The sequence below is a fragment of the Lolium rigidum genome, chromosome 6 (assembly GCF_022539505.1).
Source record: "Lolium rigidum isolate FL_2022 chromosome 6, APGP_CSIRO_Lrig_0.1, whole genome shotgun sequence".
Taxonomy (NCBI): Eukaryota; Viridiplantae; Streptophyta; class Magnoliopsida; order Poales; family Poaceae; genus Lolium; species Lolium rigidum.
In genome coordinates this window covers 134,755,987-134,765,524 of record NC_061513.1, presented here as the reverse complement: position 1 = coordinate 134,765,524, position 9,538 = coordinate 134,755,987, and positions in this window count along the sequence as shown.

Here is a 9,538-nt window from a genome sequence, read left to right as displayed (position 1 = left end):
CTTGATGTTGGATTCATTGACCCACATATCATTAATGGATATGTGTTACAAAGATACCCCCAAGACGTGGAGAAAGACTTGTATCAGTTTCTTACAAAGCATGAACTCAAAAGTCAAATTCTATTTCCTTACCATTTTGGGTGAGTGTTTCTGTCTTGTGCACATTCTCTTTTGTTTACTCCATGCATGTTATGTCTAATCGATGAGTTATGCATGACTATGCGTGTAACGTGTCCGTAGGTTCCACTGGATTCTGCTAATAATTGAATTTGACAACTCCAGAGTTCTCGTCATGGACTCTCTGAATATGGAAGCAAAACATTGGATCGACATAAGATTAATGCTGCAAAAGTAGTTATTTTCAATCATTTGCACACTATATCGGCCTCTTTCGTTCATTTCCTGATATCAAGTAACTAATAACTCCCTTGTTCATTTAATTTCTTTGTCCTGTAGGGTTTGGAAACGGTTCAAAGATGAAATAACCGGTGAATTCAAAGATGAGCTAACATTTTCAAGGATAGCTAATGTGGATATTCAGCCACCGGGGACCAATCTATGTGGATACTATGTGTGTGAGTTCATCCGGCGATACACCTCTGAGCGGACGGCTGATACGTCTCCGACGTATCGATAATTTCTTATGTTCCATGCCACATTATTGATGATATCTACATGTTTTATGCACACTTTATGTCATATTCGTGCATTTTCTGGAACTAACCTATTAACAAGATGCCGAAGAGCCGATTCTTGTTTTCTGCTGTTTTTGGTTTTAGAAATCCTAGTAACGAAATATTCTCGGAATTGGACGAAATCAACGCCCAGGGTCCTATTTTGCCACGAAGCTTCCAGAAGACCGAAGGGGAGTCGAAGTGGGGCCACGAGGCACCGCCACACTAGGGCGGCGTGGCCCAGGCCCTGGCCGCGCCGACCTATGGTGTGGGGCCCTCGTGTGGCCCCCCGCGTTGCCCTTCCGCCTACTTAAAGCCTCCGTCGCGAAACCCCCGGCACCGAGAGCCACGATACGAGAAACCTTCCAGAGCCGCCGCCATCGCGAAGCCAAGATCTGGGGGACAGGAGTCTCTGTTCCGGCACGCCGCCAGGACGGGGAAGTGCCCCGGAAGGCTCCTCCATCGACACCACCGCCATCTCCATCAACGCTGCTGTCTCCCATGAGGAGGGAGTAGTTCTCCACGGGGCTGTACCGGTAGCTATGTGGTTAATCTCTCTCCTATGTACTTCAATACAATAATCTCATGAGCTGCCTTACATGATTGAGATTCATATGATGATGCTTGTAATCTAGATGTCATTATGCTAGTCAAGTGGGTTTTACTTATGTGATCTCCGGAGACTCCTTGTCCCACGTGTGTAAAGGTGACGAGTGTGTGCACCGTGTGGGTCTCTTAGGCTATATTTCACGTAATACTTATTCACCGTTATGAATGGCGTAGTGAAGTGCTTATTTATATCTCTTTATGATTGTAATGTGTTTTGTATCACAATTTATCTATGTGCTACTCTAGTGATGTTATTAAAGTAGTTTTATTCCTCCCGCACGGTGTAATGGTGACAAGGTGTGCATCCGTGTTAGTACTTGGCGTAGGCTATGATTATGATCTCTTGTAGATTATGAAGTTAACTATTGCTATGATGGTATTGATGTGATCTATTCCTCCTACATGGTGTGAAGGTGACAAGTGTGCATGCTATGTTAGTACTTGGTTTAGTCGTGTTGATCTTTCATGCACTCTAAGGTTATTTAAATATGAACATTGAATCGTGGAGCTTGTTAACTCCGGCATTGAGGGTTCGTGTAATCCTACGCAATGTGTTCATCATCCAACAAGAGAGTGTAGAGTATGCATTTATCTATTCTGTTATGTGATCAAAGTTGAGAGTGTCCACTAGTGAAAGTCTAATCCCTAGGCCTTGTTCCTAAATATCGCTATCGCTGCTTGTTTACTCGTTTTTATCGCGTTACTACCGTCGCGTTACTACTGCTTGTTTCCTGTCCTGGGCAAAGCACTTTTCTGGTGCCGTTTCCACTGCTCATACTTATTTATACCACTTGTATTTCACTATCTCTTCGCCGAACTAGTGCACCTATTAGGTGTGTTGGGGACACAAGAGACTTCTTGCTTTGTGGTTGCAGTGGTTGCATGAGAGGGATATCTTTGACCTCTTCCTCCCTGAGTTCGATAAACCTTGGGTGATCCACTTAAGGGAAACTTGCTGCTGTTCTACAAACCTCTGCTCTTGGAGGCCCAACACTGTCTACAAGAATAGAAGCAAACGTAGACATCAAGCTATTTTCTGGCGCCGTTGCCGGGGAGGAAAGGTAAAAGGTACTCACACTCCGGATCTCGGCTACTAAGCTATTTTCACCGTTGTAAGTACTCGAAGCTATTTCCTTTAGATCCTGCAATTGCATCTTTTTGTTTCTTGTTTACACTAGTTTGGCATAATGGACGACAATGAGCTTCTTATTCTATTTCCTGATTTAAGACATGGATGGTTTGATGCGAAAATTAAAAAACCCATGGAACATATTAGCATGAATACTTTGAATACCATTTTTGCTAATGATATGGAAAATTCTAAGCTTGGGGAAGCTGGTTTTGATGAGCATGATATTTTTAGTCCCCCAAGCATTGAGGAGAAAATTTTTTTTGATGATACTTTGCCTCCTATTTATGATGATTATAATGATAGTGGTCTTTTGGTGCCACCTACTATGGAGAGTAAATTTTGTTGTGATTATACTATGCCTCCTATATTTGATGATGAGAATAATAATGATAGCTACTTTGTTGAATTTGCTCCTACTACAATTAATAAGAATAACTATGCTTATGTTGGGAGTAGTACTAATTTTATGCATGAGACTCATGATAAGAATGCTTTATGTGATAGTTATATTGTTGAGTTTGCTCATGTTGCTACTGAAAGTTATTATGAGAGAGGAAAATATGGTTGTAGAAATTTTCATGTTACTAAAACGCCTCTCTATGTGCTGAAATTTTTGAAGCTACACTTGTTCTATCTTCCTGTGCTTATTACTTTGCTCCTCATGAACTTGTTTATTTACAAGATTCCTATGCATAGGAAGCATGTTAGACTTAAATTTATTTTGAATTTTCCTCTTGATGCTCTCTTTTGCTTCAAATACTATTTCTTGCGAGTGCATCATTAAAACTGCTGAGCCCATCTTAACGGCTATAAAGAAAGAACTTCTTGGGAGATAACCCATGTGTTATTTTGTTACAGTACTTTGTTTTTTATTTGTGTCTTGGAAGTTGTTTACTACTGTAGCAACCTCTCCTTATCTTAGTTTTGTGTTTTGTTGTGCCAAGTAAAGTCTTTGATAGTAAAGTTCATACTAGATTTGGATTACTGCGCAGTTACAGATTTCTTTGTCTGTCACGAATTTCGACCTGCCTCCCTGTAGGTAGCTCAGAAAATTAAGCCAATTTACGTGCGTGATCCTCAGATATGTACGCAACTTTCATTCAATTTGGGCATTTTCATTTGAGCAAGTCTGGTGCCTCAATAAAATCCATCTTTACGGACTGTTCTGTTTTGACAGATACTGCCTTTTATTTCGCATTGCCTCTTTTGCTATGTTGGATGAATTTCTTTGATCCATTAATGTCCAGTAGCTTTATGCAATGTCCGAAGTGTTAAGAATGATTGTGTCACCTCTGAACATGTTAATTTTTATTGTGCACTAACCCTCTAATGAGTTGTTTCGAGTTTGGTGTGGAGGAAGTTTTCAAGGGTCAAGAGAGGAGGATGATATACTATGATCAAGAAGAGTGAAAGCTCTAAGCTTGGGGATGCCCCGGTGGTTCACCCCTGCATATTTTAAGAAGACTCAAGCGTCTAAGCTTGGGGATGCCCAAGGCATCCCCTTCTTCATCGACAATATTATCAGGTTCCTCCCCTGAAACTATATTTTTATTCGGCCACATCTTATGTGCTTTGCTTGGAGCGCCGGTTTGTTTTTGTTTTTTTTTGTTTGAATAAAATGGATCCTAGCATTCACTTTGTGGGAGAGAGACACGCTCCGCTGTAGCATATGGACAAGTATGTCCTTAGGCTCTACTAATAGTATTAATGGCGAAGTTTCTTCTTCGTTAATTTGTTATATGGTTGGAATTGGAAAATGATACATGTAGTAAATTGCTAAAATGTCTTGAATAATTTGATACTTGGCAATTGTTGTGCTCATGTTTAAGCTCTTGCATCATATACTTTGCACCTATTAATGAAGAAATACATAGAGCTTGCTAAAATTTGGTTTGCATAATTGGTCTCTAAAGTCTAGATAATTTCTAGTATTGAGTTTTGAACAACAAGGAAGACGGTGTAGAGTCTTATAATGTTTACAATATGTCTTTTATGTGAGTTTTGCTGCACCGGTTCATCCTTGTGTTTGTTTCAAATAAACCTTGCTAGCCTAAACCTTGTATCGAGAGGGAATACTTCTCATGCATCCAAAATCCTTAAGCCAACCACTATGCCTTTTGTGTCCACCATACCTACCTACTACATGGTATTTCTCCGCCATTCCAAAGTAAATTGCTTGAGTGCTACCTTTAAAATTCCATCATTCGCCTTTACAATATATAGCTCATGGGACAAATAGCTTAAAAATTATTGTGGTATTGAATATGTACTTATGCACTTTATCTCTTATTAAGTTGCTTGCTGTGCGATAACCATGTTTCGGGGACGCCATCAACTATTCTTTGTTGAATATCATGTGAGTTGCTATGCATGTCCGTCTTGTCCGAAGTAAGAGAGATCTACCACCTTAATGGTTGGAGCATACATATTGTTAGAGAAGAACATTGGGCCGCTAACTAAAGCCATGATTCATGGTGGAAGTTTCGATTTTGGACATATATCCTCAATCTCATATGAGAATAATAATTGTTGCCACATGCTTATGCATTAAAGAGGAGTCCATTATTTGTTGTCCATGTTGTCCCGGTATGGATGTCTAAGTTGAGAATAATCAAAAGCGAGAAATCCAAAATGCGAGCTTTCTCCTTAGACCTTTGTACAGGCGGCATGGAGGTACCCCATTGTGACACTTGGTTAAAACATGTGTATTGCGATGATCCGGTAGTCCAAGCTAATTAGGACAAGGTGCGGGTACTATTAGTATACTATGCATGAGGCTTGCAACCTGTAAGATATAATTTACATGATACATATGCTTTATTACTACCGTTGACAAAATTGTTTCATGTTTTCAAAATCAAAGCTCTAGCACAAATATAGCAATCGATGCTTTCCTCTTTGAAGGACCATTCTTTTACTTTTATGTTGAGTCAGTTCACCTATTTCTCTCCACCTCAAGAAGCAAACACTTGTGTGAACTGTGCATTGATTCCTACATACTTGCATATTGCACTTGTTATATTACTCTATGTTGACAATTATCCATGAGATATACATGTTACAAGTTGAAAGCAACCGCTGAAACTTAATCTTCCTTTGTGTTGCTTCAATACCTTTACTTTGATTTATTGCTTTATGAGTTAACTCTTATGCAAGACTTATTGATGCTTGTCTTGAAGTACTATTCATGAAAAGTCTTTGCTTTATGATTCACTTGTTTACTCATGTCATTACCATTGTTTTGATCGCTGCATTCATTACATATGTTTACAAATAGTATGATCAAGGTTATGATGGCATGTCACTTCGAAATTATCTTTGTTATCGTTTTACCTGCTCGGGACGAGCAGAACTAAGCTTGGGGATGCCGATATGTCTCCGACGTATCGATAATTTCTTATGTTCCATGCCACATTATTGATGATATCTACATGTCTTATGCACACTTTATGTCATATTCGTGCATTTTCCGGAACTAACCTATTAACAAGATGTCGAAGAGCCGATTCTTGTTTTCTCGCTGTTTTTGGTTTCAGAAATCCTAGTAACGAAATATTCTCGGAATTGGACGAAATCAACGTCCGGGGTCCTATTTTGCCACGAAGCTTCCGGAAGACCGAAGGGGAGTCGAAGTGGGGCCACGAGGCGCCGCCACACTAGGGCGGCGCGGCCCGATCCCCGGCCGCGCCGACCTATGGTGTGGGGCCCTCGTGTGGCCCCCGCGTTGCCCTTCCGCCTACTTAAAGCCTCCGTCGCGAAACCCCCGCACCGAGAGCCACGATACGAGAAACCTTCCGCAGCCGCCGCCATCGCGAAGCCAAGATCCGGGGACAGGAGTCTCTGTTCCGGCACGCCGCCGGGACGGGGAAGTGCCCCGGAAGGCTCCTCCATCGACACCACCGCCATCTCCATCAACGCTGTTGTCTCCCATGAGGAGGGAGTAGTTCTCCATCAAGGCTCGGGGCTGTACCGGTAGCTATGTGGTTAATCTCTCTCCTATGTACTTCAATACAATAATCTCATGAGCTGCCTTACATGATTGAGATTCATATGATGATGCTTGTAATCTAGATGTCATTATGCTAGTCAAGTGGGTTTTACTTATGTGATCTCCGGAGACTCCTTGTCCCACGTGTGTAAAGGTGACAAGTGTGTGCACCGTGTGGGTCTCTTAGGCTATATTTCACGGAATACTTATTCACCGTTATGAATGGCGTAGTGAAGTGCTTATTTATATCTCTTTATGATTGCAATGTGTTTTGTATCACAATTTATCTATGTGCTACTCTAGTGATGTTATTAAAGTAGTTTTATTCCTCCCGCACGGTGTAATGGTGACAGTGTGTGCATCCGTGTTAGTACTTGGCGTAGGCTATGATTATGATCTCTTGTAGATTATGAAGTTAACTATTGCTATGATGGTATTGATGTGATCTATTCCTCCTACATGGTGTGAAGGTGACAGTGTGCATGCTATGTTAGTACTTGATTTAGTCGTGTTGATCTTTCATGCACTCTAAGGTTATTTAAATATGAACATTGAATTGTGGAGCTTGTTAACTCCGGCATTGAGGGTTCGTGTAATCCTACGCAATGTGTTCATCATCCAACAAGAGAGTGTAGAGTATGCATTTATCTATTCTCGTTATGTGATCAAAGTTGAGAGTGTCCACTAGTGAAAGTCTAATCTTTAGGCCTTGTTCCTAAATATCGCTATCGCTGCTTGTTTACTTGTTTTATCGCGTTACTACTGCTGCGTTACTACTCGCTTGTTTCCCGTCCCGGGCAAAGCACTTTTCCGGTGCCGTTGCCACTCGCTCATACTTATTTATACCACCCGTATTTCACTATCTCTTCGCCGAACTAGTGCACCTATTAGGTGTGTTGGGGACACAAGAGACTTCTTGCTTTGTGGTTGCAGGGTTGCATGAGAGGGATATCTTTGACCTCTTCCTCCCCGAGTTCGATAAACCTTGGGTGATCCACTTAAGGGAAACTTGCTGCTGTTCTACAAACCTCTGCTCTTGGAGGCCCAACACTGTCTACAAGAATAGAAGCACCCGTAGACATCAAGGGCTCAGGATATCAACTTGTGGAGGAATGACTTGCGGAAGAAGCTTAATCCAGAAGCTCGCTTCCGACCAATTCAAGAGGAATTGGCAGGATTTTTGATGAGGGAAGTCCTCAGTCCTAAAGGAGAACACTATTACGAGGACGAAGAACTTCTAATTTAATAAATTATATATGGAAACTTCTTTGAAGTTGTTCATGTATATGGTCACCCGAGACTGAATATTATATATTCATCTTGAATTGTTCTTGTTTGAAATTTCAAACTTGTTTGAAATTGTATATTCATATGCATCAACGTGTAACGTGTATATAGTAGCGTAGAATATGTGTACTGAAACTTCTTTGAAATTAAAATAAAACACAAAATAAAATATAAAAGAAATAAAATACAACAAAAAGAAAACAGATTTAGGGGGGTAAAAACCCTAAACCTGCGGAGACCTTTAGTCCCGGTTGGTCTGGCCAACCGCGACTAAAGGTCCTCGACTAAGGGGGAGGGGGGCGGGGGGGGGGGCGTTAGTCTCGCATAACTAATCCCGGTTGCGCAACCGGGACTAAAGCCCCTTTTTCTACCAGTGGTCCGAGTAGTAGAACGCCTCGGTCCAAAGATCAATTTATATTTTTTTATTACTTCTGTAGTTGTTTGTACTGTTGATGAAGATTATTAATAGATTGGTGGTTGTTTGTACCGTTGTTGAAGATTATTAATGGTTCTATATATGCAGAATGAGACCATGATTATGAAGTTGCATTCATATCGCCTGATGTTCATAAGAAAATGAATCTAACCGTGTCCGCCGTATCCTATTGCTGGAGCATGTATAGGAGGCCGGCCAGTAGGCAGGAAGCTGCCTACCACATGTGCCATTCCGACGTCCTAACGGCTCGCTGCATTGTCAGCTCGTCAGCAAGCTGGGCAGGCACGATCGATGGAAGGCAGGCAGGGCATGCAAAGATAACCTGTTAACATCAATGTATGCATTTCTGGTGCGCGCTGCACATCAGTGCCGCAGTGCGTGCATGCCTTGAGTCGCACGGTCCACTCCCATCACCAAACAGCGCTTAACAAACCCTGATCGCAACCGGCGCTCACCTAAAAAGTCCATCCGGGTTCGTTTAGCCGTCGCTCCGGGTAGAAACAAAAGCCGATCTCCCTCACTCACGCCATGCAGCGCGCCCAAACTTTTTTCCTCTCTGTAGCTCCGGCGGGTCTCCATCTCCGGCGAATGATTCGGACGTGCCGCGGCACACACATAAGATACGCGCGGTAGGCGGGGGGTGAGAGTTAGTTAAAGCTGTAAGCAGGAAGCAACATGATTGCCTTACGTGTGCTTGTTACTCGATCTGAATTTCCTATGCGCTATGGCGGCGTACGTCGGGAGGCAGCGTCCGTCTGTCTGGGTTGGTTCGTTAGCGCCGAGAGGGACTGCCCCGTGAAGGCAAAGCAAGCTACTATCGGCTTTTCCACTGCGACGATGCTTTCGTATCAGTACTACAGCGCGCGCTCTCACCTCACTGACTGACCGCGGATCGCTGTAGGACCCGGCCACCGTGATAGATTAGCTACTAAGCAATCACTAATTTGATACTCCAGGGAGAGCTGTGGAACTGATCCTTTTCTGAGAAAGAGAGGATAGGAACAAGGGTTATACTATTGACTTCTTTCTCTGTTCACTACATTGGAAAACAGAACTGTCACTAGTGAACGTCGTCGGCCGTACGTAGTAGCTAGCCGACCAGCAGTTCGGTGTGGTGTTACAAATCGTATTGTCGCTTTCTGATTAACAACATTTCCTCTTTCTAGCTTGTGTTTGTAAGAGAAGACATGCACGTTCCTTTTTTAACAATATACTCCATAATAAGATTATAGAATACATGATATACCAATTACACACAAGACCTCTGCGCCAACATAAGATCAAAATAGACAATAAGGATGCACACAATTAAAAAGACAACACCCGCAAAAAAAAAGAGCTAAAAATATAAAAGGAAAAACCTGCTACAGTGATCAATGACTCGCAATAGTTGTATCCAAACCGCACCACCA